At 37.8% G+C, this 26,939-nt stretch overlaps 1 long non-coding RNA gene across 1 annotated transcript; it reads left to right on the forward strand.

Annotated features, from left to right (window-relative positions):
- The first annotated feature begins 292 nt into the window (after positions 1-292).
- On the forward strand, positions 293-2,389 carry LOC122231363. The gene is made up of 3 exons (XR_006208568.1): positions 293-478; positions 930-1,115; positions 2,167-2,389. It is a non-coding gene; the product is annotated as an uncharacterized LOC122231363 (long non-coding RNA).
- The last annotated feature ends 24,550 nt before the right edge of the window (positions 2,390-26,939 follow it).

Here is a 26,939-nt window from a genome sequence, read left to right on the forward strand (position 1 = left end):
CATCTTCAACAGCCGCACAGCTTCTGGAACTCGGCTTTCAGCCCCGCCCCCACCTCTCCCTTGGCCCCAGAAATGGAGGTGAAAGGCCACGAAGACCGCGTCACCCTGGCTGTGGGAAGGACTGTGTGTCGGCAGCACCACCAGCAGGAGAGCAGGAACACAGACCTCCTTCTGTGCTGCCTGCCTAATCCCCCTCTGGAGCTGGTTGTCATGGTGACAAGGGCAAAGCGTGCAGGTGCCTTATTGTGACTGAGACACGTGTGACTCAAATGACGGGAAGAATTAAAGAGGATCTGCAGCCGGCCCGGCAGCTCCAGCAGGAGGGCTCTGAGTCCCGTGGTGCTTTAAGCCGCCGGCTGAGAATTGAGAAGGCTGAGGAAGTCCAGGACTGAGAGAGGGCCCTGACCCGAGTCAGGCCTGAGAGAGGGCCCCGGCCCCGCCCCCACCCCACGTGGCTTTGGCTGGATGGAAGCTGCAGGTGCAGGCCCCAGATTTGTAGGGTCCATTAGAAGAGGTGCCTTCCCAACCTCAGGAGAAGCATCTATGTTGTACTACTCACTCCCTTCCTCTCCGACCAACCCTTCCCTTTGCAGCAGAAGCTTAGGAATGAGCTAGAAGACAGAACCAAATTAACTCAGTCTTGCTCTATGAAATCAAAGTGATTTGGCAAAAAAATAGGAAAAGGGCTTGAAAACAGCAAGCATGTTTTCGAGTGTGTGTGTGTGTGTGTGTGTGTGTGTGAGTGAGTGCTGGGTTTCTCCTTTGAAAAACGGGTTCAAGTTTTCTAACTTCGAGGAGTTCTCATTTCAGTTGGGTTTCAGGGTGGTTTGCAGGGTGGTTAAATGGCGCCCCACTTTTGCATCCCACGGCTCATGGCTTCTCTGCAGCCCTCCTGTGCGCTGAGCTGCCAATCCGTTTGCCCCTCACAGTTCCGACTCTACCCTCCTCTCTCCAGCTCTATCAATGGCAGCAACATTAATATTAATGAGAGGAATTAATACACATTTCCCGGAAAAGGTCAAGGAAAACAGAACCACAAAAGACTGAGCACAATTAGTGTGCTCGGTGTTTGGTAAACATTTTTTCATTAAATCCAGACGATGTAGCACTCAGAGGTAAGCACAACCATATCTCCACTTAACAGATATCGCACTTCAAAAAGCTTAAAGCAGTATGGTCTAAATAAGAAACAGAACATAGATTCATATTTAGGTCTTTATTGTCACCCAACTTCAGGGTTGTTTTTTTCCTACTACAATGCCACATTGCAATGTCCCTCAAAAAGAAGAAAAAACAACTCTCTTCTTTCCTCTGGTAATTTTAACATTTAACTGGTAAGAGTTAGAGATCGTATGGCTTTTTTGATGCCATGTGTCAGGGCTCTTGTCCCAGTCTTTATTATTAATAACCAATATTTGCTGACTAATTTTTACTGTGTCCATTTCACACCCCTATCGCATAGGAAATATGTTAAAGATTTATTGATGGTGTGCAAATTTGGACTTAAGGAGATTATCTGCCCAAGGTCCCACAGCTATAGATAGGTCTAGCCAGGACGTGAACCCAGGAGCAGAACACTTACTCTCTGTGCTGTGCTATGCTATGAGGCAAAGGTCTTACAAGCTTTCCTAGGTATGAAGACAAAAAAGGAAAGAGATGTTGTAAATCTTTCCCTAGTTGGTTCCCATGAAAATAAAGCTAAACCAGGTGGGGTTAGGACTTAAACAAGGGCATTTCAAGAAGCGTAAGAGCCCTTCTTGTGCCACCTTCTATGGATTGTTTTGTTTTGTTTTGTTTGAATTCTGGAATGTTCCCAGTGCCTATTGTTTGGGGTTAGATACTTAGATACGGGCAACCTAAGTCTGCAACTGAAATGACTTTCACAAAAGCTTTCCTTCCAGGATGTGTTTGATAGAGATCAATGCACTTAATATTCATTTCAGGCTAATTAGCTAAAGCAAGGGTCCCATGAGCAACCACGAGCCAGGAGAAGGGACAATTCTGGACATCTTTGTCTAATTCCTCTTTAAATGCTAATAGCTTTGAGATTATTCTATTAACAGGCAGAATCAGAAAAGGAATAAAAGGACCTGTTTCATTTAATAAAGGGACCACCAAATGGATCGGAATGTTTGTAACAGCCTGAGTAATTATCTATTCATTTAGGTCAAACTACTGTGGGCATCAGGAAAACATAACTAAGAGCAATCCGATTTATGCACAGCCTGCAGTGGGGCCTCATTACAACACAACCCCTGATCCCTATACTTCTGAATGCCTGATAGAAGATCAGCTTTACAACAGAGAATGAAGACCTTTTTCCTTGGAGTCCCAGAACTCCAAGTCAAACATTTACGATATGACAAATAAAAGCTATGTTCTAATGCAATACATGTTACATAAACAGTGTGTTTGGGCAAAGAAGGAAAGGAGGCTGGGCCTAGACACCAAGTGTCATCTAGAAAACCAGAAAGACTTGTGTTTGAACCCTGGTTTCTCTTTAGTAACCCAAAAACACCCTCCCCCAGGCTGCAAGTTTTGTAGTACTATGACCCTCTCACTATTTGCCTGAACATTAATCAGGTAAATTAAACTCACTGTTTTAGGTCTTTGTTTTTGTTTTTTAACTTACAGAATAAGCATAATCATAGTGTCAAGCTTGCAAAAGTTGCTTTAAGGATTAAATGAGATACTATATGTGCAAAGAGACTAGATCAGAGACAATGTTCAAAAGATGGTTAATAACTGTTACCTGGCTTTGTTATAGAGACTGGCTCTGTCAGAGACACCTGAAAGATCCAAGGGTGAAGTGATTAGCTTAAGAATTTAGGCACTGGTTGTTCAAGAAAGATCCATCCAACAAGTAGGTTCTTCCCAAGGATATGGATTATATTCTAGTTAGGTGAGTGATGACATCAGTCTCTTTTTAGAGTTTTAATTTTGGCTTTCGCAGAGATTTTCCAGTCACTTTGTGGGGGGAGGAGTTGGTGAGAGCAGCTACGTGCATATTTGTGGTCTAGTTGAACAGGTAGAGGTTAGCAAAGGTCTTCTGTTGTACAGGCTGTTGTTGTCACGTGCTCTGCCTTGGCCAGCTGTGGCTGCTGATCACAAGAAGAACATCTCAAAAATGCAGATTCTGGGTCCTAATCCAGAGCTGCTGAATCAGAATCTCCAAGAGATAATACCAAGGAATATGCCTTTTCTAAAATTTCCTCAGGACACCGGGACATATTCTCTGGGCTAGAGTTTGGAAACCTATGCGCTAAGCAATTGCATGAAACTGAGCCCACTGCAATATCACATTTGTGATGAGGACCTTTCTGAATACATTCTACAAGCCACCTTGCACTCATGTCTCAAGAGGGATATATCTGAGGCCCATTAACATTCACTTCATAAAACACCAAGTGCCTATGTGCCCTATTCCTGCTTTCCTCCACTAATAAGCTATAAGAAAATGGGAAATAAAAGATGGTTCTTAATGGAGACTTTTTTTCTATCCCATCAGGCCTCCGCCTTGACCCATTTCTTGCCTACAGGTGGGAAAACAGAATATAGCAGGAGCTTTTAAGCAGATATATAAAACACCAAGTTATCATGACCAGAAACTTAGGTATGACTGACTTCCGCTGCAAATGGCCTCTGCAGCCTATTAATAAAGCAAGAATCAGATTGAAATTTATTCCAGAAGTTTCAAAGCGACTTCATATGGTAAAAAATAAATATATCCAGGGTACAATTACTAGCTCATATATCCTGGTTATATATGTGTGTGTGTGTGTGTGTGTGTGTGTGTGTGTGTGTATATATATATATATATATATATATATATATATATATACACACATATATATGTGTGTATATATATGTATATATACACACACACACACCCTAGTAATCCTACTATATATCCTACTACAATTACTAGGTTATAAGTCAGGTATATATGTTTAGCTCAAACAAATATTGCCCAAACTTTCCCAAAGTAATTCAACCAATTTATACTCCCCCCAGCATACATGAGTATTCCAATTCTTCCATATCTTCATCAAAATATGGCCTTTCAGTTTTTTTAAATTTAGCCATTCCAGTGAGTGTTTGATGGGATCTTGTTGTGGTTTTAATGTGCATTTCGTAAGGCATAATCATTTCACATGAAGTATCTATTATAGTGTTTTACTTGTAACTCATCAATTTCACTCCTAAGCCTAGGCCCAAGAGTGCATATGTGCACCAAAAGGCACATGTATGCAGCTTTATGTATAGCTAGAAATAACCTAAATCTCCATCAACAAGAAAACAGATAAATAAATTGAGAGTATATATACAATGGAATACATAGAGAAGAAAAATAAAAACTACTAAGATATGCAACATCATGGGTAAATCTCACAGATACTACATTGAGGGATTTAAAAAAAAAAAAAAAACAGGCACAAATGAGTATCCACAGTATAATTCCATTTATATTAAGTTCCCAACCATAACGAGTAGAGACGGAAGTTGGAATAGTAGTTAACTCTGGTGGTGGGGAATGTAATCAGGGCAGGCTTCATGGATGCCTGTCTTATAAGGTTCCACACTTAGGAAGGTCCTGTGCTTGGTTTAATGCTCCATTATCACTATTTTTAAATTCATAATATTTTTTGAACAAGGGGCTCCACTTTTTTTTAAAATTTTTTTTTTAACGTTTATTTATTTTTGAGACAGAGAGAGACAGAGCATGGATGGGGGAGGGTCAGAGAGAGGGAGACACAGAATCCGAAACAGGCTCCAGGCTCTGAGCCATCAGCACAGAGCCCAACGCGGGGCTCGAACTCATGGACCGCGAGATCGTGACCTGAGCCGAAGTCGGCCGCTTAACCGACTGAGCCACCCAGGCGCCCCTGGGCCCCACTTTTTCATTCTGGACTTTGAGCTGTGTGTTATGCACCTGGTCCTTGGTTCATTTGCCTAGAAAAGGGCATAAGGGAGCCTCCTGGGTGCTGGAACAGGGTTGTAGTTACACAGGTATACACACATGTCTATTGAGCTACAGACATAAGATCTGTGCATTTTACTGCATGTAAGTTATAACTTAGATTAAACTTTAACAAAAATGTGAAAGAATAAATAGAACATATAGCAGCACGAAGAACAAATTCACCAGAATTGCCAGAGGCTCTGGTGCATAACTCTGGGGAGGATTCCAACCATAAGTGACTCTAGCTGTAAGAAGGAGCAGGGGAGTGATGACTGTTAACATACACTAAGCATCTACTGTGCGTCAGGCATTGTGGAAATCACTTTACATGTGCTGAATCATTAAATCTGCACAGTAGGGAAGCCTAGGTGGCTCAGTCGGTTGAGCATCCACCTTCGGCTCAGGTCATGGTCTCACAGCTCCAGAGTCTGAGCCTCACGATGGGCTCTGTGCTGACAGCTCAGAGCCTGGGGTCTGCTTAGGATTCTGTGACTCCACCTCTCTCTGCCCCTCCTTGCTCACACTCTGTCACTCTCTCAAAAATAAATAAACATTAATTTAAAAAAATCTGTACGGCAATCTTGTTAGATAGCATTAGCCTCAATTTATAGGAGGAAAAGCGTTCCAGAAAAGTTAAGTAACTTGTCTAATAATAGATGGTATGTGAATGGCCAAATGGAGTCTCAAACCCAGATCCATCTGCTTTATAGACACATCCTTTCAAAACTATTATGCCGCCTCTACTTGCAAAATTCTCCTGATCATGTACTGAGGGAGACAAAAAAGCGGACCATATTCCAAAAATATTTAAATATGACATAACTATTCAGAGGCTGCATGCAATATGGAGAAACCCCTTTCCTGCCCCTGGCAGCACGCTGTGCCCTCCCAGGGCATGAGATCTGATTTTACCTCGTAAACATAAACGCAGGTATTAGTCCTGGAAATACAATTACCCATCTCAAGTATTTGACTCAAGGACTTGGTTCATCCTCTGATTCTATAGCTTGCTGATGGGCTATAAGAAATAAGCATTGTTATGTGACCTTCAAAACATGACATATGAGTAGCAAAATAAATGATTCATTTAATGGGTTTAGATATAGAGGGCCTTCCCCTGCTTCAGCACTGAGGTCTTATTTATGGCCTGGTCTTAACTGACTTTCTTTGTGTGTAAGCTTTGAAAAACCATTATGGTCAAAACCTTTCACAGGATTTATTAGAATGCTTTGAAAATTTTTGTGTAGAGAACAGAAGCAGTCAAACTATTATGTCTGTTGCATAAATGCAAAAAAAAATCCCCTTAAACTTCTGAATGTTTGACACTGTGGAAATAATAAGAATGGAAAATAATCTCTACTTAATCAGGTTTAAAAATATGCTTATCTAGGGTTTTATGAGTCCTGTACATACTTTTTATCCAATGGATTACTCAATAAACATGTACTGAGCATCTTTATATACAATGTCACTATGCTCAGGATTTTTAAACATATGAGATACACATTTGATCTTCCCAAAGGCAAGTGTAAAGAATATTATATAACATATGTCCTACCTGCCCCTAGTACAAAAGATGATGTAATAAATTAAAGAACTGTAGCATCAAGAGAAGGGATAATGGGAGAAGCAAGCCCCATACCTCCTTATCGTCCTCAGGAAAAATCAGTGATTTCCAGAAACATAATGGAATTGCCAAATATAAAATTAACTATATAGTCAGGTGCTTCCTATTATTGTTGTGTTGTTGTTGCTGCTGTTGTTTTCTTCCAGGTAGTTTTAGAGACTTCCCATGTCGGTATTTTATCCATGTCTCCCTCTCATCTGTATCTCTAGCTCATTGTGTTTCACTCTCCTCTTTCGTCACCTGGATCAGAAATTAAAGAGATTAAAGAGAAACCCAGAAGGGTGTGAAATACCTGTGTTCCAGCTTAAGACCAAAGACAATGGCACATATGCCTCTTCCAAATATTTTAGTCTCCCTTTGGGTAATAGGGGCATGAAAATTCACAAAATATCAGGTAGAAATGTTTTGGGAATCTGAGACAAAATCATAGCACTGACCAAACTAGTTGGATGTTGGTTTAAATTCTGATCCCACAGAAGATAAGCTTCTTTCCTGCAAAGCCTTCAAAAATTCCCACCAGCTTTTCACCAATAAGAAGAAAAGACACACTAGGCTCAGGCAAAGGAAGGAAAGAAGAGAGGAAGGAAGGAAGGAAGGAAGGAAGGAAGGAAGGAAGGAAGGAAGGAAGGAAGGAAGGAGTGGAGGGAGGGGAAGGCGGACAGGGAGGAAGAGAGAGAGGGAGAAAGGTAGCATTGCATGTTTCTTCTCATAGTTAAAAAGGAAATATTGAACCATCTTGGTTTAAAAACTAGGCTTTCAAGGGGCACCTGGGTGGCTCAGTTGGTTGAGCGTCTGACTTCAGCTGAGGTCGTAATCTCACACTCCGTGAGTTCGAGCCCTGTTTCGGGCTCTGTGCTGACAGCTCAGAGCCTGGAGCCCACTGCAGATTCTGTGTCTCCCCCTCTCTCTGCCCCTCCCCTGCTCATGCTCTGTCTCTCTCTGTCTCAAAAATAAATAGAAACATCAAATTTTTTTTTTAAATTAGGCTTTCAAGTTAGAAATGGACATAGTATGGTAACAGAATGGATACAGAAATGGAGATAGTAATAACTAACATTTATTAAGCACTTATGATGTACCAGGAACCATTCCAAGCTCTTCATTTTTTAACTCATTAACTCCTCATGACAATCCTGAAAGGTGATACTATAATCGTGGCCACTTTAAACATGAGGGAAATGAGGCAAAGATTGCCTAAGTAAAATGTCTAGTCACATCATATGCTTATAAGTAACGAAAGTGAAATTCAAACCCAGGCAGACTGTCTCCAGACCCCTCACTCTGAACCACCATGCTGTTTTATACAAGGCAATGAAACTATGGAAAGTTTTGGAAATAAAACAACAAAACTATAGAAAAACGTATCTAAGATGAAAAATAAGCATCCCAAATGTAGCTGTCTTTACCACGTTACCTGGCTACTTCAATTATTGAGGGGTGCCATGACTACTGAGTTTGGAATGAGGTGAGAATCGTGTCAATGGAAATGGTCTAATTATAGATAGGAAAAGTGAGGCTGAAGAAACCAGGTGATTCCTCCAAATCTGTATAGGTAGGATTAGAACCTGGATACTTTAAACTCTTGGACCTATATGCTTTCTATATTGCCACACTAACTTACACAGCTGATTTTAAGGCCTCCTCCTCTGCTCCATTCTCCTACCATCTCCCAGCCACATGGCCTGTCATCACACATCAACACGCGCACCACAAGGCAAAGACAGAATCTTAGAACCTCAGAGGAGTAATGTCCTTAGATATGACCCAGAAAATCCTTTGTTATCCAGACTTGTTTCATATAGATGACAGGACCAAGGCCTAGGAAAACAAAACATTTGTCACAAACTCATATTTATATGGTAGCTAATTGGGAGCTAACTTCTTCCACTTCCTACCACAGTTTCTTTCCAATATAATACATCATCCTGGATATTCACTTTTACATGTATTAAACCATTCATCACCAATGACATGTGTTGGATCATATGTGGATAATCCCCCACCTTAAATTTTCACATTGAATGCCCAAAAAGACTCATGAGAAACACATTATGCTTATTTTTTTCTAATTTAGGATCATTAGAATCCCAGATCTAATCACTCCAAACTCAGTGCTATCTCTAACCTGCCATGGCTGTCTCTCCACTCTTTAGCACTACAAGTATTCTGGATCAGATTTACTGGCTCCAGATTTAAGACCATTCAATATTTGTTAGCTACCAACCACACAGCAGTGACATGTACCTCAGGATTTATACCACATTTTCTAAACATGCATTGAGTACCTGCTGTGTAGCTGGGATACTATATATATGTACACATGCATGTGTATATATACTTATACATACATATATACATGTATGTATATGGACATGAACATATAGAAAGAGATGTATACCTATATAATAATTTAAAAATACAAATATATATCTTTATATGCCCATATCATGTCATATGGTCCCTTAATTTAAAACAGCTACACAAAATTAATATGTAAAAAGCCTTAATCTGAAATAGCTGACATAAAATATTTATGACGATGAGAATCGACGGATTTGTCCAACTCAATCATCTTTTATATACCCCAAAGTTTTGCTTACTTGAACTACAATTACTACAATCAATTTCTTATCTTGCTTTTATTTATTATTCAAGACCAAAAGACAATGAAATTCAATTGGTTTCCCTATGAGCTTTAAAAAGCAAGAAAAGGCCAGAAAGTACAGCAGCAAGTTGCTGCAGACCTCAAAACTAGAAGGAGAGAAGGCTGAAAACTTCACCAAAAGACGCCACTGCAGAAGAGATTGAAGCGGGGTATAAGGCAGGCAGGAGAGCCCAGAAGGAACCTCCCTGAATTTCAAGGAAACTAATTAAGACACTAATATTCCAGAAAAAGATAATCAGCTACCAATAAAGAAAGCAAACAAACCCAAACCAACCAAAGACGTGTCAAGCATGGGCCTATTTCAGCATCATTTGGCTCTATCCTTGAAATAATAAAAGTTGATTGTTTTACACATAAGAGAGTTGGACATACTCCTGGCTGTAAATACACGCTTGATAAGCATCCTTCTCTGTGTTCCTTGAATGGTGCTTGGAAAAAAAAAAAAAAAGGTCATTTTCTTTCACCTCTATGACCAAAATGTTTATGGTATTCTGTGCTACTCTTATTATTGTACACAAGCATTACAGAGCCCTTAATATAAACCCAGTATCATGCCAGATGGTTTGTAAGCATTATCACATTCAATCCTGACAGAAGTTCTGTGGGGGGCGTCCTATTAGGATCTCGATTTTAGAAATAAGAGGAATAGAGTTTAAACAACTTTCTTCACCACTTTCACAACTGACTAGTGTCAAATGAGGTCATAAACCAAGGTCTATTTCATACTAAGAGCAGTCCCTTTAACCACCAGACACAATGCCTAAAGAAATCTGTATCCAAAAAAGAAGCTTACAAATGCAGATTTCAATTAAACATGCAAAATAAAGAAAGCTGCCATAAAAGACAACTTTTAGCATTTTTGAAGATACTCTATGTTCTGCCTCTGCTCAGAGTTTCAAGGAAGACAGAAGGCCTTCATCCCTTCTCAGCCACTAGACTATTTATTGACTTTGCCCTTAAACTTGGTAGTTGTACCTACTACTCAAAGCACCAAGTTTGACCCTTGGAGGATTATAAAAGAAAAACTGACCAAAAATAATCTCCACTCTGGCAGCATTAAAGGGACCCAATTTAAGTGGATTGAGATGTCAAAATTCATCATTACAATTTACCTCAGAAAAGGCCTTAAATGTCAATTTACCTTTGCAGTGAGAGTACCTTGGAGCAAAAACTGAGAACATATCCCAGTATAATAACCTCCCTTAGCCAAGAGCACCTCTGAACCACTGCTAACGTCTTCTCATTTCACAGACACTAAAAAGCAGAATTAATTCTGCAGTCAGTGAGCACGCTGTCCCCCTTTCTGAAGATACTCATCCTGTATCGGTTTGCTAGGGCACCATAACAAAGTGCTACAGACTGGGGTGGCTCCAGCAATGCAAGTTTATTTTCTCATGATCCTGGAGGCAAGAAGTCTGATAGCAAGGTGTTGGCAAGGTTAGTTTCTTCTAAGGCCTTTTTTCTTTGGCTTGTTGATGATCGTCTCCCCGCTGTGTCCTTATATGGTCTTTCTTCTGAGTGTGTTTGTAATCTAATCTCCTTTTTAAAATAAGGTCATATATAATTAGGGTCCATCTGTATGATTTCATTTCACTTTAATCATCTCCTCAAAGGTTCTATCTCCAAATGCCATCCTATTCTCAAGTGCTAGGGTTAAGACTTCAACACATGAGTCTTGTGAAGTATGCGACTCAGCCCGCAACACAGCCCAACTGAAATGATCCCCATTTGGTATTGCTCTATCCCTGTGCCTCCAAAAATTTCAGTTCTTATTCAACAGTCCATTCTTGCCATTCACCAGTCCTTCTTCCTAAATTCTAAATCCAATCTCTCCCCAGAATATAGCAATGAAGCCCAGTGCTGTCTTTTATTCCCAGAGTACAGGGGTTGATCCAACGACTAGCACGTGCCCCAAGCAATAAAATACAATGCAATATAATTTTCCCTGGTAGAACAAAGCCTCTTTCTCTTGGCTCTTGAAGATAAATCTAGAATGATGTAACCCAGGGGGCTGGTAGAAATCATTTTGCAACCAAGAGGGACGGCTCTGAGCATAAGTCAAATAAAGTTAGACAACAGAGTGGACCTGAAAGACTGAGAAAAGATGGTGTTGGTGACATTTTTGAGGTTCTGGATCAAACTCTGTCTGAAGTTAAAATTATACCCAATCTTTCCCATCACAATAATTTCCATTTTGCTTTAGCCTTTTGGAGTCTGGCTACCTTTAATTCTATCTGAAACAACAGTTTCATATAGATGAAAGGGAGTAGTAGAGCTCAGGAGCAGGCTGTGAGAATAAATTAGGAAAGTTTCCTTTTGCTTTCATCTGTTCACCCTGTGTAGATATGGTGTTTGTGTTAAGTTTCTAAAAGTCAAGATCACTTACTTCATTAGTTCAACAAATGTCTATAAAATGCCTAATAGAATCAGGTATTGTATCATAGCATACATTCTCAACAGGGGTGTTATTGCCTCAAAAGGGACAAAAATTGCTTCTTCTAGGGGTAAAGAAAATCGTAGTCTTTTTTTAAAGTGTAAAACACAGATATACATACAGTGTATAAACAGAGTATATTGGTGTTATTATAATTTCACAGGGGATGGGGACAATTAGGAGGGAAATCTGTCCCAAAAGGCTCTAACAAAGGCAATAATTAAAAAAAAAAGAAAAAGGTTGAGAAACACTTTGCTAAAGGAAATCTGGAATGCAGATATAAATGTGAATGCAGCAGGCACTGTGATAAAGATATAGACAAGGTACAATAAGGACTGAAAGGGAAAGCATTTTTAATCCTACTGGGATGGGACTGAATGAAGAGTCAAAATAGTAATGTAGAAAATGATACTTTATCTTATTCTGAAAGCTAAGAAATCAAGAAGAAAAAGCACATCCTAGTCTGAGAGGCCAATGTAAGCAAAAGCATGAAAGTACAAAACGGTGTAGCTCAGTACCACTGAAGTTCAGGCAATAAAAGAAAAAGCAGGCAATGAAGGACGCTTGGCATATCAGGTAGGAATATTTTATCAATAGTGGATTAAATGCATAAAGTATTTTGCTTCTCTCCTAAAAAAAATTCTAGAGGCAGGAAGCTTTCAGCTTCAGTTCAGTAGCTCAAAGCTGTCACAGTTGGCATTTCTGAAACGCTATTTGCCTTTTCCTCTGTGTTTGTCATTTCATCCACTCTAGGCAACTGGGGCAATTCCAGACACTCATGTTTAAGATAGGAAAATGGAGAAATTGCATTTATTGTATACATCAATCAACTTTTATCAGGAAAGGAAAAGCTTTCCCAGAATTACATCTCCATCCCTGCCCATTTGCTCATTGGACTGATTTGGGTCACTCAGCCATCGCCAGTCACAAAGGAGACTAACAAAACAGAATGGTCATAACTTGTTCAGACGAAGTATTCCAACACCTCGAGACAGGCATGTTGCTGCTGCAAATTTAATCTCAGTACTGTTGGAAAGAAATACGTGGGGAATAGTTTTAGGCTAAGAAAGAAGTGATCAAAGATCAAATTGTTATTTAGTTCTCTGTAGCTAAGACTAGACATAGAATAAAATTTCAATGTTCTTCAGAAATTATTATTAGAGAGGTGATAAAATTATTGGTGATTTTTATATTCATCTTCATATTTCCAAATTATCAATAGTGAATACACATTAGTCATATAATCAAGAAAAAACCCAAACATTATAATATTTTGAAAGAAACTATTCCCAATAAAAATATTGCCTGGGTAAGAGAACTAGATCATTTTAGGAGCTAAGCTGGTAGAAAAATTAAGTATAGTATATAACACATAGAAAATATGGAAGAAAATTAGTGAGGTCCAAGAGGAGAAAAATATTAAGTGGTTTTCTGAAGCCAACACATACCAGTATTTGAGAGCTGATTGCTAATTTTTTGTTTTGGAACTTTGCAAAGTTGTGTGTAAAGCAAAGCGATTATTAAAAATTAAATTATATAAACTTACAGTTAAAGGCAACAAATATTCAAAATAATTACTTCCTAATTATCTTACTGTAATGGACTATCATCTATGCTCTTGAGGTTGTCTATTGCATTTGTATGTTGAAAACACTACATAAATGTATGCTAATAAGTATCTCTTCCCAATTCCATGCTCGGGGAGATCAAATCACAGCTTGATATAGTTACAGCAGGAGGATCTACATCATGAAGATTGGCAAATGCTACAAATCAGAGTTTGATTTATTATTTATTGTTTTGTTAATTATCTATATTTAAATGATGGAAAATATTAATAAAAATTAAACTTGAATTTTGTCTTATCTATAAACTATATACTGTAAGTAGCACAAAAATCTAAGGAGGTATTTTTCCATCAGCATGATCACAATAACCACCATCTACCCTCTTAAAACCTCCTCCCATCTCTTCTCTTTAAAAGAAAATATCAAGATTTCTGGATTCCTAAGAAACTGAACTTGCAACTATCATACGACCCAGCAAATGTACTCCTGAATATTTATCCCAGAAAGGATAAAACAACAACAACAACAACAACAACAACAACTTATGTTCGCATAAAAACCTATACATGATAGTTTATAACAGCTTTATTTGTAACAGCCCCATAGCAGAAACAACCCTGGCACCCTTCAATGGGTGACTGGTTGAACAAACTGTAATACATCCGTACTATGGAATATTATTTAGCAATAAAGTTGAAGCAATTATTGATACATGCAACAATCTGGATGAATCTCCAGAGAATTATGCTGAGTATAAAAAGCCAATACCAAGAGATACTGGTACCAATGGGATATTGTATAATCCCATTTACATAAATGTCTTAAAATGTCAACAGATTAGTGGTTGCCAGGGGTTAAGAAGTGGGCAGGGATGGCAGAAAGTGGGTATGACTATAAAAAAACAATATTAAGTTTCTTTACACTGATGGAAGTGTTCTATATCAATACCCATATCCTGCTTATGACACTGTACTATAGATTATAAGATATTATTATTGACAGAAACTGGATAAAAGATACATGGCATCTCCATATCATTACTTATGACAGCATGTGAATCTACAATTATTCCAACACACAAAGTTTAACTAAAAAATAGAAAAAAGGTCCCAATAGTCTATCTATTGCACAATAACAAATAAAGTTATTGCAAGTTGAAAAAAATTAAGCTTTCTTAATTCTCCCTCCTTTCTTTCTGTCTACTCTTCTCACTTCTCTCTTCTTTTCTCATTGCACATTTTCCTCTTTGATTACATCATCTGTTCTCACATATTCAATTACCATTTACATAATAAAGTTCCCCAAACATGTTCTCTCTTTTCTCTTGAAAATGTAAACTCAACTACTGACTGGCCATACCCCTTGAATATCATATAGGCATTACAAAGTAAGCATTTCTAAAATTTAATGCAAAAGCAATTCAATGGAAAAAGGCTAATCTTTGCCAAAAACTGTGCTTAAGCAACTGGATATTCACATACAAGAAAAAGGAGAAGGAAGGGAAGAAGGCAAGGGAAGGGAAGGGAATCTCCAAACCTCTTACTTCATGCAAAAATTAACTCAAATGAATTTGAGGTAAACATAGTATCTAAAACTGCAAAGATTCTAGATAAGAACATAAGCAAATATCTTTGTTGCTTTGTATTAAACAAAGATTTCTAAGATACAGCATCAAACACATGGTCCAAAAAGAAAAAATGACCAAGTGGTATTCATCAAAATTAAAAGCTCCTACTGTACAAAACACACTGGTAAGAGAATAAAATAATAAGTGCTGGAAGCCGAGCTACCCAGCCTGAGTGGCAGGGCCCGGGCTGTGGACGGACTGGTGACTGCAGGGTGGCCCGCCGACAGTGAAGCTTCTTGTCCTCCCGCTTTTAGGTAATTTGGCCTTAAAAGTACCTGAGGTGTTGTCTGTTGGGGAATTGCCCTCGGCAGGCCCCCTGGGAAAAGAACCATTAGGGAAGAATCTAAGGTTCCGCAAGCCCTTGCCATTCCCCTTGGAGACTCCTCTACTTACAGGAAGGATAGCCTCATACATTTGCCAGCAAAGAGGGCCTGTAAAGGAGAGACATATGGATTTTGAAAGCCTCACTCCGGCAACTAAGGAGTGTATCTCTGGGCACAGGTAACTTCAACCCCTAGACCCACCTGGCCCCCCGGAGGCATTCCAGATGATGACTGAGCCTAGTCAGTTAAGCTACAGAATGGTTCATTGGTTCCTAGGTGCATTGTCTCTCTCAGAATGTATGAGGCATGGGTTTCTAGGGCCTTTTCAGCCCCTTTCTGGCACCTCGGACAGAGGCAAACACATTGTTCTTCTGGCCTCGTGGTTAGAAGGTCATGTCCCTGTAACTGTTCCACTTGAGGTGTTGAGAAATGGAGGGCCTTTCACGAGAACAGCAAAACAAATTGCTTTGTAGATTATAGATAAACGCAGATGCATAATGGAATAATGTAAGAAATTAATCTATAATCAAAGGGTATGCGGGAAAGTTAGGGGAAAATCACCATGTTACTTCTTAAAGGTCGTTTATACATAGGAACATTTTCAAAATTAGGTAATGTTAGAAAAACATAGATGATGTATGCTACAAGGAAATCACTAGCATATCTAATGCCACGTTTACTGCAATAAATCAGCCAGTTCAACACACTGCTGTTGTCTGTGTCCGTTTTTATTTTATTTTTTTATTTTAGCTTTTTATTTTAGTTTTTTTGTTTTTATTTTTATTTTTGTTTTGTTTTATTTTCACTTTTTCACCGACGCCGTTCATCCTTTGGGAACCCCTGGACCTGCTGGAGCTGGACTCCGGCAAATAAGGTATATATTGGGAGAAAATATTTGCAAATATATATAAATATAAACATAAATATAATATAAATATAAATATATAAAATCTCAAAACTCAGTAAGAAATCAAACAACCCAATAAAAGGTGGTAAAAATATTTGAACAAAAACTTCATCCAAGAAGATACATGGATGACAAATAAGTTCAAGAAAAGATGCTCAACATCATTAATCATTAGAAAAATAAAAATAAAAATTACAAGAAAAATCAATATTGAAAACATTACCATACCAAGTGTTAACAAAGATGTAGACATAAGAACTCTCACTTATTATTAGTGAGAATATAAAATTGTTCAACTATTTTGGGAAACAGTTTGGTAGTTTCTTTAAAAATTAAACATATCCCTATTAATATAATCTAGCCATTCGAACCCTAGGTATTTTCCCAAAAGGGGAAAAAAAACATAATTATATAAAAACTTATACACAATTGTTCCTAGCAACATCAGTGAATCTCCAATTAATGATGCTCAGTGAAAGAAGTCAACTAAGAAGAGTTAAAACTGTGTGTTTCAATTTATATAAAATTCAATAAAATGTAAACTAATCTATAGTGATAGAAAACACATTAATGGTCACCTGGGGGTATCAACACAGAGGAGATGTGTAATCCTGGAAAAGGAGGAAAGGAGAGAGGACAAAGGGGTTCAAGGAAAGGATTGCAGGTGATAGAGTTGCTCTCTACCTTGACTGTGGTAAAGACTTCACAGGTCAAAACATCAAACTGTACTCTTTAAATGTTCAATTTAATATGTCAATTAAACTTAATTTTTTAATGAAGAAAAAAATTATAAGAAAAATGTGATATGGGTAAGGGGAATTAGACAAGACTAGATTTACATTAAAGAGGACATTTTTCCCCCCTGGTATCACAGGCAGAAAAGAGAATATAGCAAACACAAGCTTTGGGGTTTTTTAGTACATAACTAATAGAGTTTTCTTCTTGTGTTTTAAATTTTCTCAGTAAAGTGTGAGGTCTAAGAGAGATCATGGAAATTATAGGAATAAGGTTGTGAGATAAACCCTATGGACAATGGATACAATGGTGGTGTTTCTTCAGGGGAATCTTCCCTGATTTCCATGCAGATGACAAGTCCCTTTTCTACAAGTTATTATATCATCTTCTACCATGCCTTCATAACATACATCACTAGATATATACTTTACATGGATCTGTGTGATTATTTGTTTTACAGCTTTCTCACTCACTAGACTAGATGACACTCTCTAGGGAAGGAAAGATTATTCTATTTTTGTGAACTTCTGTGCTCCCCCTAGCATTCTAGCAGAGGGCATGTGAGAGAGTAGGCCCTCAGAAAACACTACTGAGTGAATGATTCAGGAAATCTAGAAGGATCACTTGGCAACATGGATGGTACAGAAGAGACCAGATGCCATAATTTCCCAATGGTATCTATCTGCATGATTTTATTTTTTCAAATAGTGCTTGGTCAGAGGTATACAGGCACTGAAATGATAAACCACTGCATTGGATTACTGTTTCCCCATGGTAGTGCAGTGGGAGACTATCAGGCAAAGACACCAACATGAGATAGATGACAAATATGTTTTAACAAAGAAATCAAATTGAAGATTGAACTTTAACAACTATAATTTTATAAATACTTGAAGGAATTCAATAAAACAAGCCATTGAAAATCAGTTCCTTACAAGTGAATAATTGAATATTGAATAATTGATTTCTTCTCTTAAGGCAGTTATGTTATGAAAAAATTAGAATTGAGTCCATCTTAAACATTTAGTTTTTTTCACTCCTCATTTGCATGTAACTGTGGTAAAATTACTAATGCAATTATGCTCCTTTTAAAAGTAAAGACTTTATTTTTTAGAGCAGTTTTAGGTTCACAATAAACTTCAGAGGAAGATGCAGAAATTTTCCCAGATACCGTCTGCCCCAAAATATGTATAGCCTTTCCTATTATCAACATCATTCACCAGAATGGTAAATTTTTTACTAAGGATGTTCTCACACTGACACATCATAATCACCCAAAGTCCATCCTTCAGTTTTCACCCTTAGTATTGTATGTTCTCTGTGTTTAGAAAATGTATAATGACACATATTTATCATTACACTATTATACAGAGTATTTTCACTACCCTAAAAATCCTCTGTACTCTGCTTATTCATCTCTCCCATCCTACTCCCAACCCCAATCCCGACAACCACTGATTTAAAAAACTTTTTCTTAACCTTTATTTATTTTTGAGAGAGAGAGAGACAGAGACAGAGTGCAAGCGGGGGAGGAACAGAGAGAGAGGGAGACACAGAATCCAAAGCAGGCTCCAGGCTCCGAACTGTCAGCTTGAACTCACAAACTGTGAGATCATGACCCGAGCTGAAGCCAGATGCTTAACCGACTGAGCCACCCAGGCACCCCAACAACCACTGATTTTTTACTGTCTCCATAATTTTGCCTCTTTCAGAACTTCCTATCATTGAAATCACAGTACATAACATTTCAGATAAGCCTCTTCACTTTTTTAATATACATGTAAGTTTCCTTCATGTTTCTCATGGCTTGATAGCTCATTTCTATTTAGCTCTAAATTATATTGCATTGTCTGGATGTACCACTATTTACTTATCCATTAATCTACTAAAGACATCTTGGTTGCTTTCAAGGATTGCCTATCATGAATAAACCTGCTACAAACATCTGTGTGTGGGTTTTTATGTGGACGTAAGTTTTCAGCTACTGTGGGTAAATACCAAGGAGCATGACTGCTATATCAAATGTTAAGAGCATGTTCAGTTTTATAAAAGATCTCCAAACCGTCTACCAACGTGGCTGTGTCATTTTGCATTTCTCTCAGCATGGTATGAGTTCCTGTTGCTCCAGATCCTCAACAGCATTTAGTATTCTCATGGATCGTATTATGGATTTGGGGCATTCTAATAGGTGTACTTGTACTTTATTGTTGTTCTAATTTATATTTCCCTGATGACATATGATGTGGAACATCTTTCCTTTTTTTTTTTTAATGTTTATTTATTTTTGAGAGAAAGAGAGAGCACAAGCAGGGGAGGAGGAGAGAGAGAGGGAGACAGAATCTGAAGTAGGCTCCAGGCTCTGAGCTGTCAGCACAGAGTCTGACGCAGGGCTCAAACTTGAACTCATGAACTGTGAGATCATGACCCAAGCCAAAGTAGGACACTTAACCAACTGAGCCACCTAGGCACCTCTGGAACATCTTTTCATATGACTTTTGTGATCCGTTTGTCTTCTTTTGTGAGGTGTCTGTTAAGGTCTTTGGCCCATTTTTGAATCAGGTTGTTTTCTTAATGTTGAGTTTTAAGACTTTTTTATATATTTTGGATAACAGTCATTTATCAGATGTGTCTTCTGCAAATATTTTCTCCCAGTCTGTAGCTTGCTTTCTTGGTCTCTTGATATTATCTTTTGCAGATAAGAAGTTTTATTTTTTTTATATTTTTAAAAGTTTATTTATTTTGGGAGAGACAGAGACAGTATGATTAGGGGAGGGGCAGAGAGAGAATCCCAAGCAGGATCTGTGCTGCCAGCAAAGAGCCCAATGTTGGGCTCAAACTCACAAAACTGCAAGATCATGACCTGAGCTGAAACCAAGAGTCAGACACTTAACTGACTGAGCCACCCAGGCACCCATAGATCAGAAGTTTTTAATTAAATCAACCTTATCAATTATTTCTTTCATGCATCGTACCTTTGGCTTTATATCCAAAAAGTCAGATCCATATCCAAGGTTATTTAGGTTTTCTCCTATATTTCAGAAGTTTTAGAGTTTTGCATTTTATACTTAGGTCTGTGGCACTTTTTAGTTAATTTTTGTGAAGGGTGTAAGATCTGTGTCTAGACTGATTTTTTGTGTGTAGATATCCTCTCGTTCCAGCATCATTTGTGGAAAAAGACATTCTTTGTTTCCGTGTATTGTCTTTGTTCTTCTGTCAGTTCCATAGTATCCATCCTCCAACTTTGTTCTTTTCTTTCAATATTGTGTTGACTATTCTGAATCTTTTGCTTCTCCATCTAAACTTTAGAATCAGTTTTTTGATATCCATAAAATAATTTCCTATGATTCTGATTGGGATTGCATTGAATTTATAAATCAAGTTGGGAAGAACTGGTATCTTTACAATATTGAGTCTTCCTATTCATGAACATGGATTATCTCTCCATTTATTTACTTCTTGTTTGACTTTATTCACCAGAGATTTGTAGCTTTCCTCATATAGATCTACATATCTGTTAGATTTATACCTAAGCATTTCCTCTTTTGACATGGTGTTCCATACATTTAACTCAAATTCAATATACTCATTGCTGGTATACAGGAAACCCATTGACTTGTGTATATTAACCTTGTATCCTGCCATATTGCTCTAATCACTTAGTAGCTCCAGGAGTTTTTTGTCAACTCTTTTGGGTTTTCTACATGGGTGATCATGTTATCTGTAAACAAAGATAGTTTTACTCCTCCCTTCCCCATATGTATACTTTTTCATTTTCTTGTCTTATCACATAAGCTAGAACTTCTAGTACAATATTGTAAAGGAGTGGTAAGAGGGGATACCCTTGTCTTGTACCTGATCTTAGTAGGATAACTTTAAGTTTCTCACTACTAAGTATTATAATAGCTATAGATTTTTTGTAAATATTCTTTATCAATTTGAGGAAGTTCCCCTCTATAGACTGCAAGTTTTTGATCATGAATGGTATTAGATTTTGTAAAATTGCTTTTTTCTGTGATCTTTTCTTTTTTATCCTATTAATGTGATGGACGCATATCTGAAATGAATCCCACTAAGTTGTGGTGTATAATTCTTTTTATACACTGTTGGATTCAATTTACTACAATTTTCTTGAGTATTTTTGCATCTATGTTCATGAGACAAATCAGTCTTTCATTTTTTCTTTTTTGTTTTGTCCGGTTTTGATATTATGGTAAGACTGACTTCAGAGAATGAGTTAGGAAATATCCCTTCTGCTTTTATCTTCTGAAAGAGATTGTAGAGAATTGGTAAAAATTTTCCCTTAAATTTTTGGTATAATTCATTGGTGAACCTACCTAAACCTGGTGCTTTCTGTTTGGGAAGGTAATTAATTATTACTCAATTTCTTTAAAAGATATAAGCCTCTTTGAATTCTCTATTTCTTCTTGTATGAATTTTGGAAGCTCATGTCTTTCAAGGAATGGGTCCATTTCCTCTAAGTTATTAAATTTGTTGATGTAAAGATGTTCATAGTATTCTTTTATTATCATTTTAATGACAATAGGATTTATAATGATGTCCCCTCTTTTTTTTCAGATGCTAATAATTTGCATCTTCTCTCTTTTTTTCTTAGTATGGTTAGAGGCTTATCAATTTTATCTGTTGATCTTTTCAGTAAGCTAGCTATTGGTTTCATTGATTTTCTCTATTGATTTTCTGTTTTCAATTTCATTGTTGTCTCTTATTTTTACTTTTCTTCTGCTTACTTCAATTTAATTTGCTCTTTTTTTTTCCCAGTTTCCTAAAGTGGAAATTTAGATTTTTGATTTTAGATCCTTCCTCTTTTCTCTTTTCCTAAAGTTTATGTATTTTGAGGGGGGTCGGGGTAGAGAGAGACTCCCAAGCAGGCTCCAACTCAGTACAGAGTCCAACGCCAGGCTTGATCTCACAACTGCGAGGTCATGATGTGACCCAAAATCAAGAGTCAGCCACTCAACCAAGTGAGCCACCTAGGTGCCTCAGATCTTTCCTCTTCTCTAGTATATGCATTCAATGCTATAAATTTCCCTCTAAGACCTGTTTTTTGCTGCATCCCACATATTTTTATAAGGTGTGTTTTCATTTTCATTTCATTCAATTTTTTTCTTAATTTCTCTTGGGATTTCTTCTTTGACCCAAGTGTTATTTAGAAGTGTGTTGTTTAATCTTTGCATATGTTGAGATTCTAGTTATCTTTCTGCTATTAATTTCTAGCTTAATTCCTTTGTGGTCTGAGAGCAGATATCGTATAATTTCTATTCTTGAGAATGTGTTAAGGTGAATTTTATGGCTCAAAATATATTCTGTCTCCCTAACTTGAGAAAGATATGTATTCTGCTATTGTTGAATGAAGTACTCAATAGATGTCAGTTATATCCAGTTGACTGATGGTATGGAGTTCAAATATGTCCTTGCTGATTTTCTGCCTGTTAAATCCTTCCACTTCTCATAGAGGGGTGTTGAAGTTCCCAACTATGATAGTAAATTCTTCTATTTCCCCTTGTAGTTCTTCCAGTTTTTGCCCCACGCAGTTTGACGCTCTGTTGTTAAATGCATACACGTTAAAAATTATTATGTATGTCAGTCGGTTGACTGTGTGACTCTCAATGTTGGCTCAGGTCATGATCTCATAGCTCACGAATTCAAGCCCTGCATTGGGCTCCACGCTGACAATGTGGAGCCTGCTTGGGATTCTTTCTCTCTTTCCCTTTCCATTTGCCCCTCCCCTGCTCGCACCTTCTCTCTTCAAATAAATAAATAAACTTTAAAAAAATTAGTTTAAAAAATAAATAAACTCAAAAAAAGAACTGTTATATCTTCTTGAAGAAGTAACTAACCCCTTCATCATTATGTAATTCCCTTCTTTTTCCTTGATATCTTTCCTTATTTTGAAGTCTGCTGTTTCTGAAATTAATATAGCTACACCTGTTTTCTTTTGATCAATGTTAGTATGATACATTTTCCTTCATCTATTTACTTTTAATCCATATGTGTCTTAATATTTATCGTGGGTTTTGTGTAGGCAGCATATAGTTAGGTCATGTTTTTGGATCCACTCTGATAATCTGTCTTTTAATTCATGCATTTAGACCAATGACATTGAAAGTAATTATTGATATAGTTGAATTAATATCTACCATATTCATTACTGTTTTATATTTGCCACCCTTCTGCTTCGTTTCTATTTTTGTCTTTCACTAATTTTCTGCCACCTTTCAGGATTTTTTTAGCTTTGATTTTCTGTAGTTTGAAAATGATATACCTAGGCCTGTTGTTCTGTTTGACATTTATCCTGCTTTGTATTCTCTGAGTTTCCCAGATCTATTGTTTGGTGTCTGACATTTATTTGGGGTAAATTCGCAGGCATTATTGTGTCAAATACCTCTTCTGTTTCATTTTCTTTCTTCTGATATTCCCGTTTTGTGTATGTTACACCTTTTGTAGTCGTTCCATAGTCATTGAATATTCTGTTCTGGGATGTTCTTTCATTTTTACAGTCTTTTTTTTTTCTCTTTACTTTTTGGTGGTTGAGGATTCTATTGATACATCTCTAGTTCAGAGTTTCTCCAACCATCTCTAGTCTCCTAATAAGCCCATCAAAGACATTCGTTTTTTCAGTTCTGTTACATTCATTTTTTTTTAATCTCTAGAAATTCTTTTCAGTTCTTTCTTAGGATTTCTCTCTGCTTGCACTGCCCATCTGTTTTTCATGCTGTCTAACTTTATCTATTAGAATGCTTAACTATAAACATAGTGGTTTTAAATTATGTGCCTGCTAATTCCAACATCCCTACCATGTTCAGTTCTGATGCCTGCTCTCTTCAAATTGTGTTTTTCGTTTTTGATATGCCATATAATTTTTTTTTCTTGATAGCCAAACATGATGTACTGAGTAAAAGGAATTGCAGTAAATCAGCCTTCAGTAATGTGGTGGTGAGGTATAAGGAAAAAGAAGTGTCCTATGTCCTATGAGTAGGTCTTCTAGTAGCCCTGTCCCTGTCTGTGAACTTCATAAGTGTTTCTCAGATATTTTTCTCCCTTCTTAAGTGGGACAAGATGGCTAGAGTGAGTTGAAGTTGGGTATTCCCTTCCCTAGATCAGTTAGAATCTGGTTAAATAGTTTCCCTGAAGGCAAGCCTTGTTAAGAAGAACAGAGAGTTCTGGCTTATTTCAAAATGGTTCCTTTCCCCCTCCTTTGGCCAAAAGCACCAGGGAATTTTTCTCAGATATCTAAGATAGAATTCTGGTTGAGCTCTCAGAGGTAAATCACATAATATTGTGGGGGTCTTTCTATGACTGTGTCCTCCTGGAGTTTTTAACTCTCAAAGATGTCCACACTGAGCCTCCAGCAGTTCACCAATTACTGGTCTGGTTTCCCTGTCAAGGCACTGGATCCCATGGTTATTTCTACAGCACTTTCCGCCTATGAGTCTATGTTGTGATAAGCAGCAACTCCCTGTATTCACATGTCTCTCCAATCTTGGCCTGCCCTGTGTCCTCCCTTCTCTTAAGGATACAAAAGGAGATACTGACTTTCAAGTCTGTTCTGCTTCTTCTTTCTTGTTAGGAAAGAAGGGTGACTTACATGCAGAAACCAGAATTTCCTCCAACAATACACTTTTAATAAAAAAATACATAATGGTTTATTTGAAGAAACCATCATGAAGAAAACACATGGGGAAGGCATTCCTTTTGGAGAATGTGTGGTAATTCTCTACATTTCAGTGTATCCTTACCCTTTCAATAAGACCTTGAAGCGCCTCTCATAAAAAATGTTGGTTGCATTTCTTTGTCTCTTAATCTGGGTTGGGTTTATTGCTTGCTTTAGCCATTGATATGACAAAATGAAGATGTGATAGTGCAAGAGTAGACTTCAAGAGGACTTGCACAGCACCTTCTGGGTTCCACCTGTGCCAAAGCTAGCTGGCTGGAAGCTGGCAAAAACGTAGAGTACAGGAAAGTTAACTCAGCCAAACCATCCCGGACCAGTCATTTCCTCTCCCAATGGTCTTTTCAGAAGGACAAGACTGGAACAGATTTTGTAGCTACAGATAATAACAGTAGGGTGTAAGGATGCCAGGGTGAAGGCATTAGGAAAAGAGGGGTGAGAGGGAGAGCCCTAGTGCCACAGTGGCTGAGTTTTGCCCTATTAACATCCCATTCTCAAATGGAGAAGTGTAAGGGCACCTAACTCGGGAGAAGACTATTTCAAAGATGTACTCTTTTGCCATAATTTTTACAATAAAGTTATGTGATGTTCTGTATTCCTAAATAATTATCCTGACATTATGACATTTTTATAAGATATCTGACTAAAGACCTGTAAATGTGTTTTTAAATATTAGCTATAATTACCATATATATTTACATCATATTTTGCTTTTACCATATGTTAAGAACACCTGTTGCTTTTACTGATTCAGCATTCATCCTGTTTTCTGTTCTCTCTACTTCCAGTGGGAAATTCATTCTCTAGTGTTGGAATAGAGATGAACCCCGTAGGAGTGAGCACAAAACCGAGGCTTGGCTAATCAGAATGTCCCATACCCCTAATTGGTTTGGGAGTAGATCTAGGATCCAACTTATGCAAAGCTAGTCCTCTCTAGGAGTTCTCTGCAGTATTCACTGAAAACAACTGTCCTTTCCCATTGGGTTACTAATCTGGTAAGATGTGAGCCTGAGGAATCTAGAGCCATCTTGCCCTTTACTTGTGAGAGAGCTTGTTGAGGGAAAGAAGAGTGCCCTGATCATATCATTTAAGTCCCTGGACCCAATCCTGGCTGAAGCTTATGTGCCAGTGGACTTTCTAGCTATGTGAGCCAATAAATCCCCTTTAATGCCTAATGCAGTTTCAATTGTGTTTCCATCTCTTGCAACAAATGATTTCTAACAAATATATCATGGCTTTGGGATATTGGTAACTACCTCATCTATCCTGCACGCATTAACCTGCTTGATCAAGAACTGACTGTATTATTTCCTGAAATGACACACTCAAGACACATCTCAAGAGAAAACACTCCCAGCCAAGCCTCTGAAATTGCTACCCAGGAAACTATGAGAGCCTATACGTGCAAGAAACGTCTCAGAAAAAAAGTACAGAAATGGATGGAAAGTACATAAGAAAGATACAAGAAAAATAATATCTAACAACAACAACACTGGCGCAAAGAATAAGAAATGATTAATTCAAACAAGAAGTAAGTGAATCCATTTGTGTCATATGTATGTTCATGGGTAACAGTGAAAGTTTGTGGAGAGCTAGTTAATCAGGATTGTACAAAGTCTGACAATTCTAGAAATTGAGAGGAAAGTGAGAAAGGGGAGAGGAACCTGCTTCCCATAAAACAACGCTACATGCAAGTTTTCCCCATTTTCCCTCAGCATTTCTCTTACTGGATGACACTGTGTACTGGATGGCTTGGGTGTCCACTGTCAGCACTGCTGTGCCCAGGAGCTGTTCTTATTGTTTTAATCATGATTACGTAAAGAAAAAAAGAAAGAATCCCAGCACATCCCTTACCAGTCTGTATCTTAAAACTCTCCCAGAGGCAATTTATGGAAATCACCTGCCTTCAGTCATGTCCCATTGCTTCGGTGGAAGGCCAGTGGCAAGTGAACAAAATCTCTCTTGGTCACTAACATTTCATCTGAGGCACTTCTTTGGGGAAAGGAGAGCGGCACCAAGTTATAGACGAGGCCCCCTTATTATAAAAGTTTCTGGGCAATGCAGCTATTTCCATATCCCTGAAGAATGGCTCAGAGAATCAGTTCTGTCAACAGAGTCCCTAGAGTGGAAAAGTGTTCAAGCAGTAATCAATTCTTAAAAGGGAAGCACCTGATTATTCACTGTTTATGTAAAAATAAGAAGGAATCCTTTAAAAAAAAAAGTCTTACAATCACCTTGTATTTTAGTATTAAAAGTTCAGGGATCTTCAGAGACATTAAATATGAAAAGAGCCCTGAGATGTAGATAAGAAGAAAGATATTGTATCTATTTTATGGCTGTGGAATCTGAAATACAGGGAGGTATGCCTTACTTACTCAAACCATAAAGTAACCAAGTAACAGA

Source organism: Panthera tigris, chromosome D1 (assembly GCF_018350195.1).
Source record: "Panthera tigris isolate Pti1 chromosome D1, P.tigris_Pti1_mat1.1, whole genome shotgun sequence".
In the NCBI taxonomy this organism is placed as follows: Eukaryota; Metazoa; Chordata; class Mammalia; order Carnivora; family Felidae; genus Panthera; species Panthera tigris.